The sequence below is a fragment of the Schistocerca nitens genome, chromosome 4 (genome assembly GCF_023898315.1).
Source record: "Schistocerca nitens isolate TAMUIC-IGC-003100 chromosome 4, iqSchNite1.1, whole genome shotgun sequence".
NCBI classification, from domain to species: domain Eukaryota; kingdom Metazoa; phylum Arthropoda; class Insecta; order Orthoptera; family Acrididae; genus Schistocerca; species Schistocerca nitens.
The window spans coordinates 623,483,420-623,510,230 of record NC_064617.1 but is presented as its reverse complement, the minus strand read 5'-3'; the positions used below and the strand labels follow the sequence as shown (position 1 = coordinate 623,510,230).

General features: G+C 43.7%; 1 protein-coding gene across 1 annotated transcript in view; it reads right to left on the bottom strand.

Moving 5' to 3' along the window:
- LOC126252475 (uncharacterized) overlaps window positions 1-26,598 on the bottom strand; it is a 340,371-nt gene extending 313,773 nt beyond the window's left edge. Inside the window, exon 1 of the mRNA XM_049953369.1 lies at window positions 26,456-26,598. The gene's annotated coding sequence lies outside the window, so the exon portion shown is untranslated. The remainder of the gene's footprint in view (window positions 1-26,455) is intronic.
- Between the last annotated feature and the right edge of the window lie 213 nt (window positions 26,599-26,811).

Sequence of the window (26,811 nt, the reverse complement as noted above, 5' to 3'; positions counted from 1 at the left end):
TTTGTCATCTTTTTACAGTTTTCTTTTCTTTTATTTTATCTACAACATTTACAAAGAATTATACTTTTCAAAATAACAATAATTTGAGGTTCAAATACAAAGAAAATTTTGTTGTTTTTTTAAGAAGAGTATAAAAAGATGATAGGATAGAGGAGAGATTTGTTAGTACCATCACCGAATGTGACTGGCGATGAATATCTCGGAATGGTTTCTTCGAGCCGTTGACCGCTAGTCGCACACACGCAGAAACGCACGTACACGCGCGCACGCAAGCACACACACACACACACACACACACACACACACACACACGCACGAATGGTTATTAGTAGAGAAACAATATTGCTTATCCTATTTATTACTATTCTTATGTATTAACTTCTTTAGGTGCCCATCTCTGTACAGCATTTGGTGATTTCTTGGCTATATCGCCAGCACCTTATGCTTATTTACTGTCACATCTCGGCTTCCTCCTCCTGCTCCTCCTCATTGTCACTGTTTTCACTGTCACTGTGGGTATCGCTGTCCACCCTCTGGAGATTGCCGGCCGAAGTGGCCGTGCGGTTAAAGGCGCTGCAGTCTGGAACCGCAAGACCGCTACGGTCGCAGGTTCGAATCCTGCCTCGGGCATGGATGTTTGTGATGTCCTTAGGTTAGTTAGGTTTAACTAGTTCTAAGTTCTAGGGGACTAATGACCTCAGCAGTTGAGTCCCATAGTGCTCAGAGCCATTTGAGCCTCTGGAGATTGTTGCTACGCTGCACACAGGCATGTCTGTTATGTCGTGTCCGCAAGTACTCTTCATGTGTTGTCTTTGAAATACTGTTTGTCAGTGCGTTTAATTATGCCCATTGGTCTTCGTCTCTTATTGCTGTGTGTATATCTATGTCTGTATCTGTGTAGTCTAAGTGTAGTGTATGTCTATTGCTCGCGTATTGCCCGCAGAAAAAGATAGTGTGTTCTGGGCAACTTTCTTCCCCGCATGGGCATGTAGGTGTCTGCCTTAGACACGCGGTTCAAGTGCGTGGGATAAGGTCCGTGTTCGGTTAAGAAATATACCATACCGCGGCTGGGATCGATATGTCTCATTCTCAACCGCTCCCTTTTGTCAGGGAGGAAGTCGTGCAGTCTACGTCCCTTATCACTTACATCCCACTCACCTTGCCATGTATCCAAACGTCAATTTTTAAGGTGACGTATCGTCTCTATCGGCACACCGGTTATTGTTTGTACCTTATCTAGTCTCCCCACCTTTAGCTTGCCACCTACTATAAGGGGAACCATCTCAATCCCAACCCAGGGAAAACCCAAACCTGCGTCTTCCACCTAAAGAACAGACAATCTGCAAGAAGACTACAACTTAACTGGGAAGGAGTGCCCCTGGAACACTGCGAAACACCAAAATACTTAGGCGTCACCCTAGATAGAGCTCTCACCTATAAAAAGCACTGCATGAACACTAAACACATAGTAGCCACGAGAAAATGTGCGCAAACTAACGGGCACCACATGGAGGGCACAGCCTGGAATAGTGAGAACCACAGCTCTTGCTTTGTGCTATTCAACAGCGGAGTACGCGTGCCCAGTGTGGTACAATTCTAGCCACGCCAAGCAAGTGGACATACCGCTTAATGAATACTGCCGCATCATCACAGGCTGTCTGAGACCAACCCTGACTGATATTGGCCCCACCGGATATTGGAAGTAGCGGCGAGGCAGGAAAAGACACAGGCGTTGGCCAGCCGCGATGGCCGAGCGGTTCTACGCGCTTCAGTCCGCAACCGAGTGACTGCTACGGTCGCAGGTTCGAATCGTGCCTCGGGCATGGATGTGTGTGATGTCCTTAGGTTGGTAAGGTTTATGTACTTCTAAGTTCTAGGGGACTGATGACCTCAGATGTTGAGCCCCATATTGCTCAGAGCCATTTGAACCAACAAAGGCGTTGACTTCACCTGCCCACCCGCTGTACAAACACCAGCCAGCCCACCGTCGACTAAAATCTAGAAAAAGCTTCCTGCACACAGCAGAAAACATCGTCGGGACACCACAGCAAGTGAGGCTGGCAATGTGGCGAGAATAAAACGCGCACCTAGGGGAATGGTTAGTCCCAAACGAAGAACTCCCTCCCGGCCATATGGAAGGATGGACGACATGGAAATCTCTTAACAGGCTGCGCTTTGGTGTCACACGATCCAAAGAGAATATGTGCAAATGGGGCCTCTCAAATGAACCGGCGCTGTGTGACTGCGGACACATTCAAACCACCACTCACCTCACGCAGTATGTGCTGTGCCCAAGCACCTGCACCATGAAGGATTTGATGAACGCCACCCCGGAACCGCTGGACGTGTCCAGGTTCTGGTACAAAACTTCATAAAATAAAGAACTACTTGACCCTGCTTATATATCTGTATACTTTTATACTCTTTTTGTATTTGTTATATACTTGATATATGTGTGTTAACTATTTTGACTTTATGTACGATGCTTCTGACACGATTAAATAAATAAACCTTTCACCAGTACCTTGCAGCTGTGTTCTGTTTACAAGGATCTCTTCAGTGGAATCAGAGTCAGGGTCAGACTGATCTTTTAGGATACTATAGAGATGACGTGGCGAGGAGAAAAGGAGAAAAATGTGTAGGGCGTTAGACGTATGTTAGGCAACGTTTACGGAGATGGAGATATTACCTCGTCCAACAGGTGAACGCTCGGTTAGGCAGCTTGTGGGCTGACCTTTCGCGGCTGCCCTTTCAATGCCTACGCGTAGAGGGCAGGCGAAGAGTCGCGCTGAGCCCTCGCTCGCCACTGTCCCCTGGCCCCAAGCCCGGGGAGTCACGGACCGTGACCCGTGTCTGCTCCGGCGGTGGCTCTGCTCTGGCTCTCTCTCCCAGCAGCCTTATCGACCGCTAATGGCGTGTGCCGGCGTGGCGTGTCGTGGCTTGGCGTGGCGTCACTAGCCTTTTGTCCCTTGGCTTTCGTTGAACCCGCGATACGTCATCCGCAGGAACCGTCACCGTCGTTAGCAAAAAGTGAACGACCATGCCAGTCCGTACATTTATAAGAAATTCATGAAACAGTATACCTAGTGGTTCTTACATTTTTGGTGTTACTATTTTTTTCTACGTTGAAACCTTCCCGTCTCCTCTATGCCTCTTTTGTTAATGATAACTTTCCCTTTTACAATAACCTATGTAACCTTCCCTTAGGATTTCTATCTCTTGCTTAATAATAACAAATCAAATCTTCCATTTGAAATTTATTCTCTTCCTCAATCTTCGCATACCAATTTAAATTCTGCTTATTAAAAGTGATTTTCTGATTATTTCGACGAAACATAGAATCTGTCGTCGTCGTGGCCCTCAGTCGTTATCTGCAATAACCCAAAACTGTTTCTTGGCTGGCTCTGAGCACTATGGGAATTAACATCTATGGTCATCAGTCCCATAGAACTTAGAACTACTTAAACCTAACTAACCTAAGGACATCACACAACACCCAGTCATCACGAGGCAGAGAAAATCCCTGACCCCGCCGGGAGTCGAACCCGGGAACCCGGGCACGGGAAGCGAGAACGCTACCGCACAATATAAACATCTGCGGACAAAACTGTTCCTTACCCTTTTTTTTACTGTTACTGGATTGCCATCTGACTGCTACATCGAACTGCGACATGAATATACTTACTCTGGTTTACTATACTACACTCCTGGAAATTGAAATAAGAACACCGTGAATTCATTGTCCCAGAAAGGGGAAACTTTATTGACACATTCCTGGGGTCAGATACATCACATGATCACACTGACAGAACCACAGGCACATAGACACAGGCAACAGAGCATGCACAATGTCGGCACTAGTACAGTGTATATCCACCTTTCGCAGCAATGCAGGCTGCTATTCTCCCATGCAGACGATAGTAGAGATGCTGGATGTAGTCCTGTGGAACGGCTTGCCATGCCATTTCCACCTGGCGCCTCAGTTGGACCAGCGTTCGTGCTGGACGTGCAGACCGCGTGAGACGACGCTTCATCCAGTCCCAAACATGCTCAATGGGGGACAGATCCGGAGATCTTGCTGGCCAGGGTAGTTGACTTACACCTTCTAGAGCACGTTGGGTGGCACGGGATACATGCGGACGTGCATTGTCCTGTTGGAACAGCAAGTTCCCTTGCCGGTCTAGGAATGGTAGAACGATGGGTTCGATGACGGTTTGGATGTACCGTGCACTATTCAGTGTCCCCTCGACGATCACCAGTGGTGTACGGCCAGTGTAGGAGATCGCTCCCCACACCATGATGCCGGGTGTTGGCCCTGTGTGCCTCGGTGGTATGCAGTCCTGATTGTGGCGCTCACCTGCACGGCGCCAAACACGCATACGACCATCATTGGCACCAAGGCAGAAGCGACTCTCATCGATGAAGACGACACGTCTCCATTCGTCCCTCCATTCACGCCTGTCGCGACACCACTGGAGGCGGGCTGCACGATGTTGGGGCGTGAGCGGAAGACGGCCTAACGGTGTGCGGGACCGTAGCCCAGCTTCATGGAGACGGTTGCGAATGGTCCTCGCCGATACCCCAGGAGCAACAGTGTCCCTAATTTGCTGGGAAGTGGCGGTGCGGTCCCCTACGGCACTGCGTAGGATCCTACGGTCTTGGCGTGCATCCGTGCGTCGCTGTGGTCCGGTCCCAGGTCGACGGGCACGTGCACCTTCCGCCGACCACTGGCGACAACATCGATGTACTGTGGAGACCTCACGCCCCATGTGTTGAGCAATTCGGCGGTACGTCCACCCGGCCTCCCGCATGCCCACTATACGCCCTCGCTCAAAGTCCGTCAACTGCACATACGGTTCACGTCCACGCTGTCGCGGCATGCTACCAGTGTTAAAGACTGTGATGGAGCTCCGTATGCCACAGCAAACTGGCTGACACTGACGGCGGCGGTGCACAAATGCTGCGCAGCTAGCGCCATTCGACGGCCAACACCGCGGGTCCTGGTGTGTCCGCTGTGCCGTGCGTGTGATCATTGCTTGTACAGCCCTCTCGCAGTGTCCGGAGCAAGTATGGTGGGTCTGACACACCGGTGTCAATGTGTTCTTTTTTTCCATTTCCAGGAGTGTATATTAACTGCTGGTGGGCTGTCATATTAAGTGGCTGTATTTATTATCAAAGCTGACGTTATTCTTCATTAGCAAAGCTGACGTTATTCTTTAATTAATTTGACTGAAGTTACGTAATTCATAGTTACACATTCTCTTGACAACAATAAATTTTTTTGCAAAGTTTTATGTTGATGGTTTTTGGGATGGATTATAATCAGTAATGCAACATTGCTGGCAAAAATTAATTATATTCTGAAAACGCTTCAAATATTTACTGTTGGTAATGAAATGATCTTGCAAACGTTCAAATGGGACATATTTTTTACAATAATCTTACAACTAGCATTGCGCAAACATACCTGCAGTAGTCTTGAGTTTCGCAAAGAAAATAATTCCATAATATTAGTTCCTCTTATGATAATAGTTAGTTGATGTCTCTCTACATCCGTTTATAGTCTCTTGTAAATCATAGCTGGTGGCTGGCAGGCACACTGCTCCTCTCAACCTCTCGCTTCAGACCTGCTACCAACTCGCCTCACATCTCGCTTACTAGTGACACCCTACGAACGCTAAAGTGCGGTCTCTCCTGCCAACAATGCTTTCCGGTGCAGACAATCCCTGCTACCATTATAAAATGTATCAATGCGCGGTCTTTCCCGCTCTTTTCTTAAAATGTATCCGTACGCGGTATCTCCCGCCCTTTTTAAAATTATGTCAACAATACTTTGGTGCAGATATTCCCTGCTACCACAATAATTTCCAACATGACAAATGTTAATTATTCCTACTTAATCCTATTAATATAATATAAACATCTTTCATAAATTTTAGTTTGACAATAGACAATAGAAATATACACGTCTTACAACGTCAGTCCATCTACTCGGTTTCAACGTTTTTATTTGAGACACTTAAAATCCCATGTTGCTGTGTGTCTCTGACAACGGGGCTCTTGTACTAAATTAGGTATAACGTTGCTTGAAACTGACGGAAGGCGTGACATTAGCTAAGTGTGCATGTAATTCTCATACAGGAAATGTGATTTTGTAAAAGGGATTTATTATGGTGTTCCTTCAGAACAAGTAAAGGTATCGTGAGGAGTGCCCCAGCGATGTGATAACACCGCTGTTGTTCACTACATACATAAATGTTTTGGCGGACATGGTGGGCAACAGTATGCGGTTATAAGCTGAAGATGCTGCGGTGTAAGGTAAGATGTCGGCGACGGTAGGAAGATACAAGACGAATTAGACAAAATTTATAGTTGGTGTGAGGAATGGCAGTTAGCTCTAAATGTGGAAAAATATTACTTATTGCGGATAGCTAGGAAGACCAAACCTGTAATGTTTACTAATGTCTTGCTTGACACTCTGAAGTCGTTGAAAGATCTGGGCATAGCGTTGTAAAGTGATGTGAAATGGAACGAGCACGTGAGAACTGTGATAGGAAAGACAAACTATCAACTGCGGTTTAATGGGAGAATTTGAGGAAAGAGTGGTTCACCTGTAAAGAATACCGCATATATGACGCTGGTGCTACCTACTCTTGAGTACTGCTAGAGTGTTTGGGATCCCTATCAGGTCGGATCGGAGGAAGATCTCGAAGCAGTTCAGAGGAGTGTGCTAGGTTTGTTACGGATAAGTCCGAACAACAAGTAAGTGTTACGGAGATGCTTCGGGAACTCGAACGAGAATCCGTGGAGGGAAGGCGAGGAACGACAAAACAATGGTTCAAAGGGCCCTGGGCACTATGCGAGTTAACTTCTGGGGTCATCAGTCGCCTAGAAGTTACAACTAATTAAACCTAACTAAGGACGTCACACACATTCATGCTCGGAGTAGGATTCGAACCTGCTGCAGTAGCGGTCGCTCGGTTTCAGACTGTAGCTCCTAGAACCGCACAGCCACTCCGGCCGGCGAGAAACGACATTGAGAACATTTAGGGAACCGGCATATGAAGCTGACTGCCGAACGGTTCTACTGCCGCCAACATAAGTTGCCGGGTAAGGACCATGAAGATAAGATACGAAAAATTTGCGCTTATACGGAGGCATACAGGCAGTCGTATTTCTCTCACATCTTCTAGCGAGAGGAACCCGAGAGGTCATGACTAGTAGTCGTGCAGGGTATCCTCCGGCATGCACCGTATGGTGGCTTGCTGCACATCTATGTAGATGTAGGAAATACTTCTAGTTAGCAACTATTTATTTCCAAGACAATCTTTTATATGATTTTAGGATCGAGCCACCATTCTGCCCCTGAAGCTGTTTACACCGAAAATCCGTTTCGCAGACGTTTCTCTTCCTTTGCTTATGCTGTAGATTCTAGTTTCTGTGAGAAAAGCGGAAACTGTGGTAGCTATTTTGGAAAACATTTTGTATGTAATCCGCAAGCCACTACACAGTGTATCGTGAATAGAATTTTGTCTATATAATAGCCGTGTTAAATTCTAAATCGTTGGTGCATGCCTGCCTATCTACTTGGCTTTGTACTTCCCCACATTTGTCTTATCTTAATCCCAAGACGCTTACAAGTCACATCTTTTCGTTTTATTTTATATTTATTGACTGAAAGTAGCAACATTAGGGCCATGAGGCCCTCTGAAACTTCTAATGAGGCATTATACATATTTTGCATTATATTATTTAAAACAAACGATTCGTTAGTTACACATAACGTTCAGAGGATGGACACAAAAACTGAAAGACCAAAAATGAAACACAACCAATTATTCGCATTCAAAACAGGTTCCAGTAGTCTTGAAATGGATAAATATAATTTCTGTTTGGTTTTCAAGGGAAAAAAGTGTTAAGTTCAGGTAGCGATAATGGGAGAAGATAGCGATCACGAGCAATACTCGGCAACGTAGCCATACAAAAGGTTGTGTGACTAGGGCCTCCCGTCGGGCAGACCGTTCACCGGGTTCAAGTCCTTCGATTTGACGCCACTTAGGCGACTTGTAAGTCGATGGGAATGAAACTATGATGATTAGACAACACAACTCCCAGTCTCTAAGCGGAGAAAATTTCCGACACAGCCGGGAATCGAACCCGGGCCCTTAGGATTGACATTCTGTCGCGCAGATCACTTATTCTTTCTTTTTTCTTTATTAAAACGTCATATAAGCACAAAAACAAAATAAAGAAATGCTGGAACTGTTTCAACACGAATTTTATCCTACAACAGACTGAAGAACACATTTCAGTATAGTGCCATTTGTAAGCTTACAAAACAGAACAAAAATATTAAACTGACAATAGCATCATCAGTCCAGACAGAGACATAGGACCAAAACGCAAACATATTAAGGAGAATTATATATATATATATATATATATATATATATATATATATATATATATATATATATATATATATATATATAAGATTGACTGTCTTAACTGGAATTGCAGTTCTGTCAATTGATTCACAACCATCCAAACTATTCACAGAAAGTGATTTGGAGCATACAAACGAATAAAAAAGACATGCTCAGGCAACATAAATTAATGAAAACGTCAAATGAAGTTAATAAACACCATTGAGAAGTCGGGAGCAGTCCTAGGAACAGGTGTAACGCCTTATTCGTTGTGTATTTTGTTCGCTACATAGTCTTGCATGTGATTTGTGTCCTTACCGGCGTCGAGAATTACCCGACGCCTTGTTTTTCAAAAATGGTGCCTAACATGTTACCAAACATCGTCCTGAAATTTGGGAAACGTTTCATCTTCCAACGTGCCGTTCTCATATAAGCCTCCAAACTAATGAGATTATCTTCACTAATGTGGATGATGATATATTTCACAAACTGTCCTAACAGCCACATCACGGTGTTTTTCTTGGTAGTGCGAAAATGTATCGTGTCCTGCCAGAGCAGGATGTCGGTGCAGTGGCTGGCTGGGCTGCTGCGGGTAATCAGGCCCAGCCTTTGCTGCACCCATTTCCAGTTAATGAGATGGCCGCCCCAAGTGAAGTGATGGCGTAAGGTGCCGACCAGACCACAGTGGACTCATTTATCACTGTCCCATGAGCCGATTCTATGCAACCTTTCATTAGTGGGTATAACATCGCTTACCATTTTATACCATGTGGACGCCACCTCAGAAGTCTGCAAGGTTAAACTTATGTTGTCCCAAACTGCCTTCCAATCAACACTCGGGTATTTAAGTTCAATGGGATTCCGGACTATTTCAGGTGTCCATCTTTTTAATATCAGGTGCGTCGTCGTTAAACCCTACGCGAAATAATGTCCATCAATATAGCTTACTTCAAGAAAAAACTGCTTGACATGTGTAGTTTGCAATGCATTTTACCTACATCAATGGGTGGGTGCATATCGATGGGTTGTAAGGTTCGGAAGAGCCAATTTGGATAAGGTTGAGAGGTTTCTTGTCCAATAAGTGGGTGACTCGTTTAATATATAACGCAGTACACTTTCTGCTAATGACAGGCATGTTGAGTCCGCCGGCCTGTCTGGATGACGTCAGCGTGGTGTATTTCACTTTCAATGGATGCCCTTGCCAGATAAATCTATTAGAGAGTTTCATCACGCTTTTGGCCTGCATCTTGCGGACTGGAAATATTTGGGCCGTATACGAGGTGCGGCTAGAAAAAAACCGGACTGATGCTGGAAAAAACATTTATTTACAATTATTTACAATTTCATGTTATCTCCTTCAATGTACTCTCCTCCTCGGTCTCTACACCGCTCCATACGAATTTTCCACTGTTCATAGCAATGCTGCAGATCAATTTCGGTAAGTCCATACATTACTTCCGTCGCTTTTTCTTTTACTGCTTCAACAGTCTCAAATCTAGTTCCTTTCAAAGCTGACTTGACTTTAGGGAAGAGAAAAAAGTCACAGGGGGCCAAATCAGGTCAGTAGGGTGGATGATCTAAGATGGGAATGTTGTGTTTTGCCAAAAACGTCTTCACTGACAACGCACTGTGAGCTGGGGCATTGTCTTGGTGAAGGATCCATGACTTTTTTCTCCACAAATCGTTCCGTTTTCTCCGTACTCGCTCACGTAGGGTAGCCAGGACGCTAATGTAGTAATGCTGATTCACTGTTTGTCCCTCTGGTACCCAATCAATGTGCACAATCCCTTTGATGTCAAAAAAAAAACAATCATCATTGCCTTGAATTTCGATTTTGACATTCGTGCTTTTTTTTTGTCGTGGAGAACCAGGAGTTTTCCAATGCATCGATTGGCGTTTAGTTTCGGGATCGTAAGTAAAAAACCACGATTCATCGCAAGTAATAACATTTTGTAAGAAGGTGGGATCACTTTCAATGTTTTCCAGGATGTCAGAACAAATCATTCTTCGGCGTTCCTTCTGTTCAATTGTGAGACACTTTGGAAGCATTTTTGAACACACTTTGTTCATGTTGAAACTTTCATGAAGAATCTGCCTAACACTTTCCTTGTCAACTCCTGTTAACTCAGACACTGCTCTGATTGTTAAACGGCGATCTTGTCGAACAAGTTTACCGATTTTTTCAATGTTTGCATCAGTTTTTGCTGACAATGGTCTGCCAGTGCGAGTGTCATCACTGGTGTCTTCGCGGCCATTTTTAAATCGTTTAAACCACTCAAACACTTGTGTTCGCGATAAACAATCATCGCCGTACACTTGTTGTAACATTACAAACGTTTCACTTGCAGGTTTTCCTAGTTTGAAACAAAATTTGATGTTAACACGCTGTTCTTTCTGTACACTCAACATTTTCCGACGCACAGACAAAACGTCAACTACTTAAAACAGACGCCACGGGCAGACTGAGTGCAGGAGGCAGATGAAACTCGAGCAGTAGGCGGAGCGAGAGTCACGTGACAGACCACGCGACTTTCAGCCTTATTGCATTCGTTTTATTGTTTCACCAGTACTAGTCCGGTTTTTTTTTCTAGCCACACCTCGTAGTACGCTTTACTGAATATATAACTGCTGAGGAGTCATATGCGTTGGAGAATGTCAACGGACCGCAAATTGCTTTCATAGATGGCACCTTGCATTTTATTGGTGACGTGCTTCCAATTTTTTGCATTCATTTTCATCGGGCATTTGTCGATAATCATCCCCAGAGTGGTGTGGGCTTCGACACGCTTCGCCCAAGGTACAATAACTGCTTCGAATCCTCAAATGTTGATAAAGGTGCATTTATCGGCGTTGATTTTAGCACCGGAAGCACCACAGTAGTCGTCTACCGCGGTCTTTAGGGTTGATACGTCTCCGTCGTTGCGCAGCAACACTCCGACGTCGTCGGCGTAAGCACGAACCATGAAGGACGTCCCGGCGATCGAAGGGCTTGCAAGTTTGTCATGAATAGAGCGTAAGAGCGGCTCGAGCGATAAAACAAATAAGGCGAGAGTTATATGCTACTACGTCACCAACCAACACGCAGCTGACGACCATCAAACAAATAAAGGCGAAGCTTATAGACATAAAGCGAACGTAGCTTGAAGGACTGGAGATCAGATCTAAAGCAAAATGGCTTCAAGAGGACAAACTAGCATCGCTGTATCACCTCATAAAACATCGTGCCCATCGCAAGCGAGCTTTTATCGGGGAACTGGACACATATGATGGACTCCGTTTGACCCGACAGAGTGATATTCTTACTGCAGTTTACCGATACTTCACGAATCTTAGCCGGCCGCGGTGGTCTCGCGGTTCTAGGCGCGCAGTCCGGAGCCGTGCGACTGCTACGGTCGCAGGTTCGAATCCTGCCTCGGGCATGGATGTGTGTGATGTCCTTAGGTTAGTTAGGTTTAAGTAGTTCTAAGTTCTAGGGGACTGATAACCACAGCAGTTGAGTCCCATAGTGCTCAGAGCCATTCACGAATCTTACACGCAATGCGATACATAGGGTGATGAAGGCGGCGATATCGTGCGTGTTCTGCCCACCGTAGTCACGCCTATGGAGAACTCGGCGGTCGTAAACGATTTTGCTCCAGATAAAGTCCTTGAACTGATTACTGGCTCGCCATCGAATAAATCGCCTAGCCCTGATGTTTTGCCACGGGAATTTTATGTGCGTTTCTGGCCCATAATCGGACACGCATTTACAGATGTTCTCAATGAAGTGATACGAGGGAGTGACGTGCCGGCCGAGATGAAGGAAGGTCGAATAGTATTGATACCGAAAAGCAAACACCGAAGAACCTTAGATAACTTCCGGCCGATTACTTTACTCAGTTTTGATTACAAAACCTTTGCTCTATTGATGAAGCAAGTAATTCACAACCATCAATCATGGTTCCCTGGTCGCACTATTATGACGCCCCTTTCGGAATATAGAGATGTAATAGCCAGAGCGTCAGTCACTAACGTGAATCTCGCATTGCTGTTTATCGTCTTTTTCAAGGCATTTGATCGCGTCCGCCACGTGTACCTCCTACAGCTAATGCAGCGGTGTAGTTTTGATCAACGGGTTATTAATGTCGTGCATCATTTCGTCAGGAGCATTACAACCAGATTCAGCGTAAATGGACACCTTACTCAACCCATCGAGGTCCAAAGAGGAGTGCCGCAGGGGAGCCTTTTGTACGAACTCGGGCCGTTGAGCCGCGGGCCGTGGAGCTCCGGTCCAGCTGCAGTCCAAAGTTCACAGTTTTTTATTTTTTCATTTATTTAAAAGGCAGGAGTAGGAGTCTTGCTGGAATTTACCACTCAACTGCTACGTGGACTGCCACGGATTGGTGGAAGGCTGAATGACTAAGTAGGAACAGGGCACTCGTTTACAGACGAGCCCAATGATTCGACAGAAAAGTGCGTTCCTTCTGCTGTTCTTTTGAAATAGCGGAGTTGTCAGTTTTGCGTTAAGTCAGCCGAGTCTGAGCCTTTCCCGTGAGCGGAGACGACGTTTCACTTTGTACGACATTTTGTTCACAATAGAGAAGCACCTAGACAGCCATTAGCTATGGAGTAGATGTACCAGCGCATCTCTAAGAGATGTATATTTGTCACTATGTAAGCATAGTGGGGTAATTAAGAAGCTCTAAGAGCAGTTGGATATTTAAAGTGGTCTTTCTTCTCGCGTGATCGTAATGAGGCATTGTGTTGACACTAAAGCCGTCGGCACACGGACCGTGCATCCGAACGTTGAGCGTTGAGCGTGCCAGGTTTCTTACGTCATAGCGTGGAATAGCACGCTCGGGAGTGTTTCCGCACATGCAGAGCAATATCTGGCATGTCAAATATTCTGAGCGTGCGTCCGAGCGTTGACCAATGAGATGGCACAACGCCATCTGCGTCACAAGCACGCCGTCTCCCTACAGTACAAAGTTGTGAGGTGCCATATTGGCATTCATTTCAAGCCTATATGTATATATGCCGTCTCTGAGCACCAGCAAATTGAGAATCACTGGAAAACCCGTTGTTAACTGTGTGATTAGTTCCAATAAAATAATGAGAAACATCATATTCGTGGCAAAAGAATTATTGTAACTTCCGTTTTATGAGAGTAGGCTATTTGAATGCAGCGACACGCTGAAGATCCACCCAAAACGCATTGTTCTTGGTACAATTTGTTATAATTATATTTCAAATAGTAACATATCTAAGAATAATAAGCTTTTCAGCAACGGATAATGTAAATGATTAGGTGCGAAGGGCGTGATGTTGGGTTAGCATAATGAGCAGCGTCACTGTCCTGTATAGAATTGTTTGGTGGGGCGGTGATTTGCGTCTTGACCCTTCCAGTTTTTTTCCTGACATTCTCGTTTTTAATAGGTTCTGATAATTTATTATTAGTTTCATATATGTATATACTATAATATCTGATGTTATGTAAATATAAATTCACCTTCTTTGTGGGGTGACTGTTCGATTGGCTTAATCTACAGGACATCTTGCGCTACTTGTATAAAGAAATTTTGCTCCTTTTCCATTTACGCTTCGTAATTCACATGTTGCAAAGATTCTGCTACTGGGTAGGAACAGTAATCAAGTAAGACTGACCTTGGAGCTTTACTAAAATGTGGAAATTATGAAATAATGTTTATCTTATGCACAGAAGTATTCCAAATTTGTAACGCACTGTTTCTAATGGAACTTTTATAAACCTGTGTCCTTATTGATTGGACATGGTACTTTCCTTTTCGTGGGCGATGGAGGAAATGTGCGTTTTAATAGAGCTAACGTGGGAATTTTAGGCGCTCCCGTTGGGAAAACTGTGTGATTTACGAACTAGAAATATCCCTCAACTGTCGCTGGAGTACGTTGCGATCGCGTATACCACGTTGGGGCCCACGTACCGTATGCACAAGTCGCATCGTTCCTGAGCGTTCAGCAGCACGTTGAACTTGGCACGCTCAACGTTAACGTTCGACAGCACGGTCCGTGTGCCGACAGCTTAAGCACTACGGGACTTAACATCTGAGGTCATCAGTCCCCTGGACTTCTAACTACTTAAACCTAACTAACCTAAGGACATCACACACATCCATGCCTGAGGTAGGATTGGAACCTGCTACCGTAGCAGCAGCGCGGTTCCGGAATGCAGCTCCTAGAACCGCTCGGTCACAAGGGCCCGCGACACTGTGTTCATCTGGCCAGTAGTTAAGCAGGTGATCTCAATCGCACACGGTACGATACCAGAGCTGTTCAAAGAGAGAAGTATAAGGGAATTCAAATGAAACCCGGTCATTAGCGTAAAGTAACGGTAACGATTTTATTAACTCAAAAATGTTGTTGGACACAGTACTCATACTCGAAGATAGTCGCCAAAACTGTTGGCACATTTATCCCATTGCGACACTAGCCGGTCGATTCCATCCTTGAGGAAGGTGGTAGGGTGCTGCCGGATCCAGGCCTGGACCCAGTCACAGTCGTCTGTTGCGAATCGATGTCCGCGAATAGCTTGTATTAGAGATCCAAACACAAAAGTCACACTGTGAGAGGTCGGGACTGAACGGTGTATGTTCCAGCGTCTCCCACTGAAACTGCTGCAATGTTGTCTTCACCGCATTGGCCGTGTGGGGGCAGGCATTATCATGCAGGAGGATAACAACAGTGAACAACATACCTCGGCGTTTCGGCTTGATGGCTCGTCTAAGGTTTTGGAAAGTGGCTTGGTAACGCTGGGAATTGATGGTGGTCCCAGTTTCAGGAACTCGACAAGCACTGGGTCCTTGTGGTCAAAAAAAGGACATCAGGACCTTACCACACCTGGTATGCACGGACTTTGATTTCTTTGGAGGTGGTGAAGTCACATGTTCCCACTGGTTGCTCTGACGCTTGCTTTCTGGTTCAAAATTGTGACATCATGTTTCGTCATCTGTGATAATAAGCGACAGAAAGCCGCATTCCTCCTCATGATAACGTTGAAGATGACTCAAAGACAGTGCCATTCAAGTATTGCGCTGTTCGGCGATCTGTTTGTAGGGAACCCACTGCGCACAGATTTTTGTAAAGTTCAAGTGCTGGTGCATTATGGTGTGGATGGTGCCGACGCTAACACCCATTAACCGATGGATCTCGTCCAGGTTATTTCGCGGTTGTCCAAGACTAAAGCATCCACTTCCACAAACATTTCCGGTATGATGACACGATGAGCCTGTACAGGACGAGCATCGTCCTCCAATGACTCGCGGCTCTCAAGGAATCGTTTGCGCCAGTCCTCAACATTTGAACGACCCAGGCAGTACTCATCGTACACAGCCTTCATCCGTCGATACATTTGACGTTCTCCAACCACCTCCGCCGCGAAAACTGGAATCACTCCTGGTTGTTCCTGCTGACTCGCCTGCATGCTCTGTAGTGGACGATAACTTTTGTGACCACCGCCTCTTCGGAGTGAAAGCATACTGGCGCTTTGCAACATTAAACGGTGCGCACGCGTCAGTCTCTCTACCAATACATGGCGCAACCATACCATCAGTTAAGTGGCGCCACCTTACCTGTGAGGCAAAGGTAGACGCACTGACCAGGTTTCATTTGAATGACAGTATTAGTTCAAGTGAATAGGCAGGCTTCAGAGCTACAGCGAGCGTCTACCGACGGTGGGGGAGCCTCAGTCAGTCAGTCAGTAGCAGTCGCTCTCACTGTCGTTTTGGATGTGGTGATACCGCAGCTCGGCAGAATATAGGGCCTTAATCCACGAAATGCGTTGAGTTCGATGCCATTGTGCTGTGTTGAAATGCTGTCAGATTCATCTGGGAATTGGTCAGTTTTCTTGATATATCTTGACCACATCGTTTTTTGTCAGTATTTAGTTAGATCGCGTTGCGGAATTTATTTAAGAGGGAAACAAGTTCAATACCACCCCAGACTCAGAGCGATTGTTATGAATAGTGGGTATTCTTGTCAATGCTAATGGTTAATTGAAAAAAAGGGTTCACAATGAATTTTATGTATATTCATATATAAATACTTTTTTCTCTCTTTATAATTTTCCACCATCGCTTCCAATGCCACTTCTTCATGCGATTGCGTGGGAGCAAATATACGGTTCAACTGCAACAGCAACAGAACATTAATTCCCCCCACTTCTATCGTCACTTGATTCCTTGTGTTGCGTTGTCCAGGTGTTACGCTACTAGTTTCACTTGAAGAAGATGACAAATAATTTCCGAGGTAGGTGACGTCTGTTGCGATATTTTGCCTCGTATACCGTTTTTTATTCTTTTTTATTTTTATTCTAAGTTATCAAATGGCTCTGAGCACTATGGGACTTAACAGCTGTGGTCATCAGTCCCCTAGAACTTAGAACTACTTAAACCTAACTAACCTAATGACATCACACACATCCATGCCCGAGGCAGGATTCGAACCTGCGACCGTAGCAGCCGCGCGGCTCCGGACTGAGCGCCTAGAACCGCTAGACCACCGCGGCCGGCTCTAAGTTATCAATCCTCTGACTGGTTTGATGCTTTCCTCCATGAATTCGTCTCAGGGAACCACTTCCAACCTACGTCCTCAATTATCTGCTGGATTTATTTCAATCTCTATCTTTTTCTACAGGTTTTTTCCCTCCGTAGCTCCCTCTACAACCATGGAAATTATTCTATGATGTCTTAACAGATGTCGTGTCATCATGTCCCTCCTTCATTTCAGTGTTTTCATTATATTCCTTTCTTCTCCGATTCTGCGCACAACCCCCTCATTCCTTATGAGTCCACCTAATTTTTAACATTCGTGTATAGCATCACAACTGAAATGTTTCTATTCTCCTCTGTTATAGTTTGCCCACAGTCCATGTTACACTACAATGATGTACTCCTAATGTAAATTCTCAGAAATTTATTCGTCAAATTAAGGTCTGTGTTTGATACTAGTAGATTTCTGTAGGTCTGGAGTGGCCTTTTTGCTTGTGCTAGACTACTTTTTATGTTCTCCTTGTTCCGACGATCCTGTGATTCTTCTTCACTTTCACTGAGGATAAAGATGTCATCAGCGAACCTTAACATTAATATCCTTCCATCTTTAATTTTTATCCAAAGTTTGAGCTTTTCTTTTATTGCAGTCACTACTTCTTCGATGCATAGATTGAGCGGTTGGTCGAAAGACCACATCCATGACCTACACCCATTTTAATCCGAGCACTTCTTTCTTGGTCTCTCACTCTTATTACTCCTTCTTGGCTCCTGTACGTCTTGTATATTACCCGCCTCTCACTATAGTTTACCCCTGTTTTTCTTAGAATATTGAAAATCTGCACCATTTGACATTTTCGAACGCTTTTTTGAGGTCAACAAATCTTTTGAACGCGTCTTGATTTTTCTTTAATCTTGCTTCCATTATCAAACCAACGTCGTAGCTGCCTCTATAGTTGTTTAACTTTTCTAAATCCAAACTGATGGTCATCTAGCAGAGCTCTAATCCCGAGTAATTACCTTGGGAAGCGAATGAAGTCCAAAATGAACACTGGCCACTTCACAAAGCCGACATGGTGAAGGGTCCACACCCGTTGGTAATGTGGTAGGTAGCGTGAAGTTAATTGCCGGAGCAATATCTGAGAGGTAATTGTAGGAGGTGACAGAGAAGAAGGGCTCACCGATTACTGGCGATCAAGGGAGACATCGAAGAAGAGGGCATAGGATGTATCCGCTATGGAGAATGTCACGCCAGCACGACCGTGGTACTACTGCTTAGAGCCTTTCCACTGGGCTATTGTAAAAGGTGCCAGAGGCCAAACGTATTGCACACTGGTGGGATGTAATGAGACGGCTTCATAGATGAAACACCCATAGTTAGTTTCGAAAGGACAAGGAATAGGTACCAATGGAGGAGGGTAGTCCTATCCGCTCCCCTGGAACTACCACTTAGGACACGTAGGACACTGAGGGACCTTGTACAGCATGTGGTCAGTTGAGACACGTAGCAGGACCAAGAAAGTTTTCTGTCAAGCAAAAGCTCTAGGAAGTTCGTAATGTCACAAAGAAAGAACAACAGGCCCAAGATATAAAGGTGGTGGAAGAAACCTATTGCGCCACCAGACAGTTTTGTCAGTGGAAAAGAGAAAGTCACTCTCGATGTTCCGCTAGTAAAGACGATCGACACATCGTTGAAGACGCCGCTCAAAAATACAAGTCCATGGAGAACTGCAATAGATCGCCAAATCGTTTACGAAAAGCGAGCCGAAGATAGTTGGCAGGAGACAGGCCGTAATAGGCTTAATGGCTATACCAAAGAGAACAGAGCCTTGAGGCACACTGTTCTCGTGGATAAAGGTGTCCGATAAGACCGAACCCACACATACCTTGAAAACGCTTTTCTTTTTAAGTCCTGAAGGCAATGAGACAGGCAGCCGCAAAATCATACGTACGTTGTATATAGAGTTCGGAGGATACCAGCCCCCCCAGCTGGTATCGTAGGCTTAACCCAAATCAATAGACATAGTCACAGTCTGGTATTTCCGCAGAAAACCATTAATTACATGGGGTAACAAAGTGAAGAGATGGTGAATGAACTGCGTAACGGTGCCCTCATAATCCACATTATGCAGTGGTGTGTAGACTGTAAGAGTCGAGCCACCACATCAGCCATCCATGAATCTCACGTTCCATCACCTTGCAAACACGGCTGAGACAGAAATGTGGCGGTAGCTGGAAGGAAGATGTTTATCCTTGCTGGGCTTGGGTTTGTCTGTGAGAGTGGCTTCACACCAGCGTCTGGGAAACATGCCTTGCCCAAATGGGATTTTATGTATAAAGGAGAAAGTGCTTTCCTGGAAGCGAAAGATGCTGCAACGTCAGAATGTGAACATTGGCCAGCCCTGGGGCAGAAGATGGGGATGAAGTGAGAGCATGGTCCAGTTTCTCATTGTAAAGGCTGCATTGTAACATTCACCATCGTGAACATTCCACTCGTGCTGGAGGGAGAAAGGATGGTTAATGGTTGGTGGAGCTCGAAATATCCGCAAAACAGTGTTGTAGATAACAATAGGGTCGACAATGACAGCATCATCTACATTCAGGCCCGCAATTAGGGAGTCGTCAGCTCTTGACTTAGTAGTTACTGTTACTGCCTCTGGATCACAGAGTCCTGTGTTCGTTCCCGGCTTTCTTTCTAACATCTATGCTTGCCTTTTTAGAGATGTTCATTCCTCTACATATGAACTAGCTAGTGACCTATTCCTTATTGCAGTATCTATATACTTAGAGAACTATAAGTTTATCTCTTCATTCGTTTGTACTTCTGTATCTCGTTTCTTCGTGTATTGAATCATCCTGACTAGACACTCGAACTTCAGCCTAATAATCAGCACTACTAACTTGTGATACGAGTCTATATCCGCTCCTGAGAACGCCTTACAATCCAGTATCTGATTTCGGAATTTCGGTTTGACAATGGTGTAATGTAACTGAAATCTTCCTGTATCTCCTGGTCTTTTCCAACTATACATTAAGTGATTTTGGGATGGAGTATTCACAATTACTAGCTAAAATTTACTGCACAACTCAATTGGTCTTTTTCCTCTCTCGTTTCTAGTACCACTCCCATATTCTCCTGCAACCCTTTCTTCTTCCCCTAGAACCACATTACAGTCTCTCACGACTATTAGATTTCCATCTCCCCTTATGTACTGAATTATCCTTTATTGTCTCCACATACTTTATTAGTTTACTTTCAGCTTGCGACGTCAAAATGTATACCTGAATAACCTTATCACTAAACTGTTCACAGTAGTATTCTCTCTGCCCTATCTTCCTATTGGTAACGGGTCCAACTCCCGTTATAAGATTTTCTGCTGCTTTGATGTTACCAGAAATCCTAGTCTTCTTTCCATTTCACTTCTGTGTCCTCCACTACACATAGACAGAACCTAGGCATTTTCTTTTCCAGATTTTCTAGCTTCCGTAACATTTTCAAAGTTATAACACTCCACACCCAGACTCATAGAACTTTATCCTTTCATTGGTTATTCAGTCTTTTTCTCCGCCTCCCCCTCCCGGAGATGGGGACTACACCGGAATCTTTCGCCAGTGGAGAGATCATCATGAAACTTCTTCAGTTACAGGCCACACATCCTGTGGAGGTACGTCATGTGTCTTTAGGGCAGTAGTTTCCATTGCCTTATGCATCCTCATGCCTTTGATCATTGCCGATTCTTCCACCTTTACAGGCAGTTTCCTATCCCAAGAGTAAAAGAGTTCCCTAATCATCTGTCCGCTCTTCCTCACTCTTTCACAAACTCGTTAGCAGACTGAGGGTGACACCTTCTGCTACAAGTCTGCAGCCACCGTTTCTGATGATTTTTATTCTAAATTTCAGCAGTGGCAGTGTTCGAACCCAGAAGCTACGTCGTTTTGATTACTACTCAAAGACACCACGCCTACACCATGGGTGCATCACTGCATACCTCAATTTTTTCGAGTCGTCTGTCGCCTGACTGCTTTGATGCTGCACCCCACCAGTTCCTATTCTATATCAACTTCTCATCTCAGAGTAGCACTTTCAAAATTTTCAATTATTTGCTCGATATATTCCAATCTCTGTCTTCCTCTAAAGATTTTATCTTCTACAGCTCCCTCTATTACCATTGTAGTTATTCCCTGATGTCTTAACAGATTTACTGTCACACTGTTCCTTCTTATTGTCAGTGTTTTCCACATATTAGTTTCCTCTCCAATCCTGCGCAGAACTTCCTCAAACCTTATCAGTCCACCTAATTTTCTATATCAGTCTATAGCACCACATCTAAAATGCTTCGATTCTCTTCTGCTCCGCTTTTCCCACAGTCCATGCTTCACTACCATGCACTCCTGTTCTCCAGACGTACATACTCAGAAATTTGTTCCTGATATTAAGGCCTACGTTTGATACTAGTAGACTTCTCTTGGAGAGGAACGCCCCCTTTGCCAGTGGTGGTCTGCTTTTGATGTCATATTTGCTCCATCCACCTCTGATTATTTTGCTGCCTAGGTAGCAGAATTCCTTAACTTCATCTGCTTCGTCACCACCAATCCTGACGCTAAGTTTCTCGCTATTCTCATTTCTCCTTATTTTCATTACTTTCGCCGTTCTTTGATTTGTTCTCAGTCCATATCTTGTACTCATTAGACTGTTCATTCCATTCAGCAGATCATGTAACTGATTTTCACTTTCACTGAGGAAGGCAATATCATCAGCTAATCCTATCATTCATATCCTTTTATCTATAATTTTAGTTCCACTCCTGAATTCTGAACGTTACCTTTATTTCCATCATTGCTTCTCCGATGGATGAGCATGGGCGAAATGCTGCACCTAGTGTTACACCCTTTCAAGCAGAGCACTTTGTTCATGTTCTTCCCTGCTTAATATTCCCTCTTGGCTCTTGCACATGTTTCATATTACCTGTCTGTTCGTATAGCTTATACATATTTTCTTCAGAATTTCGGACGTCTTGCACATTTTTACAGTGTCGAACACTTTTTTCAGGTCGACAAACCCCATGAACGTGTATTGATTTTTCTTTAGGCTTGCCTCCGTCATCAACCGCAATGTGACAATTGAATTTCTGTTGCCTTCACCTTTCCTAAAGCCAGACTGCTTGCCATCTAACATATAATCAGTTTTGTTTTCTATTCTTCTGTGTATTATTTTTGTAATCAACTTCGATGCATGAGCCGTTAACCCGACTGTGCGATAACAGTCGCACCTCTCAGCTCTTGCAGTCTTGGGAACTGTGTGGATATTATTTTTCCGAATGTCGGATGGTATATCGCCAGATTCATACATTCTATACACCAACGTGTATACTCGTTTTGTTTCCATTTTGCCCAATGGTTTAAGAAATTTTGATGGAGTGTTATCTATCCCTTCTTCGTTATTCGATCTTAGGTTTTCCAAAGGTGTCTTGAATTGTAATACTAGATCCCCTACCTCTTCTAAATCGACTCCTGTTTCTTCTTCTATCACATGAGACAAAATTTCCCCCTCATATTGGACTTCAATGTAGTCTTTCCACCCATCGGCTTTCCTCTCTGCATTTAACAGTGCAATTCCTATTGCACTCTTAATGTTACTATCATTGCTTCTACTTTCACCGAATGTTATTTTGACTTTCTTATATTCTGGGTCAGTCCTCGCAACAATCATTTCTTCTTGGATTTCTTCACATTTACCATGCAGCCATTTCGTGTTAGCTTTCCTGTACATCCTATTTACGCCGTTGCTCAGTGACTTTTATTTCCGTATTCCTTAATTTCACTGAACAATTTTGTACTTCCATCTTTAATTTATCAACTGAAGCATTTCTTATGTTATCCATTGTTCTTTCGCAGTTACCTCTTTGTACCTCTATTTTTCTTTACAACTTCTATGACTTCCCTTTATAGAGATATTCATTTCCCTTAAACTGTACTGCCTACTAAGCTGTCCCTTATTGCAGTATCCACTTCATCCCTTAGTACTTCTATATCCCACTTCTGTAAGTACTGATGCTTCCTGGCTAATGTTAAATTTCAGCCCACTCTTCATCACCACTACATTGTGATCTGAGTCTGTATCTGCTCCTGGGTGAGCCTTACAATCCACTATCTGTTTTCAGAATCTCTGCCAGACCATTGCGTAATTTAACTGAAATCTTCCATTATCTGCTGTCCTTTTCCAAGTATACTTCCTCCTCTTATGATTCTTAAACAGAGTTATGTGTCTGACTTGGTAACAGGCTTGCGTGATTGTAGCATTCATACTGCAAACATCTATAGAGATTGTTGCCACTCAATGTTTATTATTAACATCAGGCATTGTCAATGGAGCTCAGTAGGGCAGCCGTGAAAATGAACCTGTGAGGTTCGGAACTAGAAGACTAACACCTACGGAAATTTCTGACTTAATAGTTAATAAACGCTTGAAAAAATAAATAAAGTTTCAGTCCCCTGTCAATGAAATGTTGAAACTGAAGAATAAATGCACTCTTCTTACAGTCTCCATACACCATTAGCATGTCTGCATTCTCTGCATTGGCAAATTCCATCGTCCACTCATCGCCTACTGCTTGGACTGTCACATACTGGCTAGGAAGCCGCAGTGCACTCGAGGAAGAGGCAAGCACACTGTAAGGAAACAGAACATCGTACCTAGCTGCTAGGCGGGTTGAATGGCTCAAACATGTGTCGCTGTAGAAACTTTTCAATATACGGTATCTCATGAACGACTCGCTTTAGAATACTGCAGCTAACACCACTGCCATTCTACTTCACCCTGCTTTTAGTTTTTTGATGTCAATAGGCAGTTACTCTTAAAGTGCATCTCTGCACAAAAAAGTATTATTATAATCTGTTGTGTGGCTAACAACACAAACCCCTAACTACCAATCCATTTTGTGAAAACACATCAGCACCACATTCAGCTTCCGCAATATTTGCAGTGTAAGTTTCAGGCGATTCACCCTGTATATAGGATGAACCAGAACTTCATAGTGAAAATTTCAGAGGTTTTGAAGGATATTTGCTGAGTACTTCGGTAGAAGGGACGCGATATCTCGGGTGATTCGTTATTTATTTGGTTTGTTACAACAGTTACCTTAATTTCTGTGAAAATATGTGAATAACAATGAGGAAACCTGTAATACGCAACGGTCAAAATGTATCAAAGCAGAGCACCGAAATATCCAGCACATACGCAAAATACTGTGATGTCGTTCCCGTTGCTGCCACAGCAGCTTAGTGTAGCATCGTTTTGCCGCGCTGCCACTGCATTTAGGGAACCTGTACATGACTTGCATCTGTGTTTGCTCTTCGTGGATAAGCTTATTCATATGGATTATATGGTTGTGTACTGGTGTTAACATAAAAGAAACACTTCGGAAAAACGGACTTAAGGTAGAACTAAGTAGTTGTGCATGGAGGCTTGATGGTGAAAAGTGCATTACAGGTGTGAGCAGCAAGTACCGAGAATTAATGATGTAAGTTACTTTCCAAACAAGGCACACAGCTCATACGTTGTCGTTTTGACTGTTGTGAATACAATTTCAGTTAAATTCGGCTAAAGATAAATAGTGGTTAGGAATAAAACGAAATGCCTGAAAGGAATTACTTAGAAAATATCCGTAAACCACTTCGGAAATTTTGCGGTTGTGTTCAGGTAAGCCGGAAACCGAACAAACAAATCAATCATACGGTATAAAATCGCCATTTTCATGTGTTTTACTTATAAATATAAAATTTTGTATAACACAAATAAAAAATTTGGTTAAAATTTTTCACATGTATGACCATTTCGTCACAGTGCATTTTTAAAGACAAATATTTCGATTTACACTAAAGTGATGTTTTTACATCACCATGATCGTAGCAACTAGCAAGAACAGTCTGGAAAGAAGCATGACGACGTGGTCAGATGTCGGTAAAGAATTTAATGAAAACGGCGAAGTCCGCAGAAGCCTATGCCCGAACTAATATTTTTTTTATTCAGCTGCATTAAGTAGGTTGTTGTCAAGGAGCTGAACATAGGAACAGAAAGTCTGCACACAGCACTGTAGCAAATTTAGTTCTATTATTTTCCACATAATGTAGGTGAAGTTATCACCTGCAAAGAGACTAAATGCAATATTTCAGAGCAACGTTTAGTAGATAATAAAATGTTTGAATCTACAAAGCAATGTAATGATACAGTTTTATTACAGTCAGTCTATTTTTATACTTAGTGCTGATTCTTATGAGTGTTTCACGTTTCCAAGTAAACCAAGTAAATAAGTGTGTGTGTGTGTGTGTGTGTGTGTGTGTGTGTGTGCGTATAATTGACAAATGAAAGCGGAATAAAGGGAAAAAGAGAAAAAAATCAAGGTTGGTTCTGTTTATTTTCCAAAGTAGATAATGGTATATCATGGTTCCTCATAGCTTAGAATCACAGAATAATTTTGGTTTAGATCGTCGTTCGTTACCCTTGACTTTCCTTCAGAATGAAATACTCCAAAGCATTGTTTATATTGAACTCGTGGTGACATTTTCCCTATGCACTTCTAACGATGTGTGATGAGCCACCAAAAAATAGGAAAATAATTTTCCTCTTGGATGACATGTAATTAAAATGTTACTAACCACTTCAATTGTTAGCAGAGTCATTTAGTACCATACATGAAAATAAACTTTGCATAATTCTATGCACTCACCCATGGGTCTGCATATCCAAAACAACAGATAACACAGAAACCCAACTGAACGTAAGCGTGTGCCATAGAATTAGTTCTTAAGTCATTAATTGCAAACAAGAGAATATTTATACCACGATGTTCAATAGTAACTTATTAATTCGCGTTTACTTCCAACAGATAATACTTTTAATTTCGCATAAGAATAAATTTGTTTCAAGAACGGTGTAGCTATGATTTCTCAGAAAGAGAAGTAGTTTAGGATATTTAATAACAGATACAAAATTTTGGATCAAATTAACTTGTCCACAGATTATCAGTAACTATGTTGGAAGTATTTTATGGATTTAATCAGCTCTTATTAAACCGATAATGAATCGCGTACATTACCGTTTCAGCTTCATCGTTCTCATGTTAATAAGGCGTCTCTCCTGAATCCCTGGAAGGGGTCGTATCTTTGGTCAATGTTTGACGAAGTAACTCCAATTCGAAACTAAAGGAACTGCTACTGATTTACATCAATCATCTGTTCCTATTAAGCTGTCATTGCAGGGCGTGATGTAATTCTCCATCATATAGACATGCATAAAAGGAAGTTTGTAGCATACCAAGGGCAAACTTATGCCTCCACCGAGATATACATTGTTTCATAACGCGGTAACTATAGACATTGCATTCCGATTTCAGTTCACAGTGGAACGATGTACAAATGTATTGAAAGAATTTCTGTAATTGATACTTCAATAATAAATTAGGATCTTCTCCGCAAACTTCGAGATTCTATTTACATGCAGTCATTTGTAACGAGCTGAATGTGTAGGCGCACCTGTTAGGGAAAGGTCACTTGAAGGACAGTGGCAGGTGGCAGACGGCCGATGCTCTCGGTCGTTCTCGGTCCAAAGTGCTTTGCTGCTCACCGATTTCCGATGTCCACCACGAGGTGGGCAGCTTCGTCGATGTCAGAGGCGACAGCTGTTCTTCCAGTGGCAGCGCGACGCTCACTGCTTGTCAACGGTTTGCCGCGGACGGCCGCGTCGGCGGGAGACTGGCTCACGCATGCGCGTTTCCATCCGGCGGAGAAATTCTGACGAGTGCATGTGGCCGTAGTGGCGATCTCGGGATTAGGTCACCACGGAGCAGGCGGGCTATATATTACTCGCCTTACTTATCGTAGATCGAGAT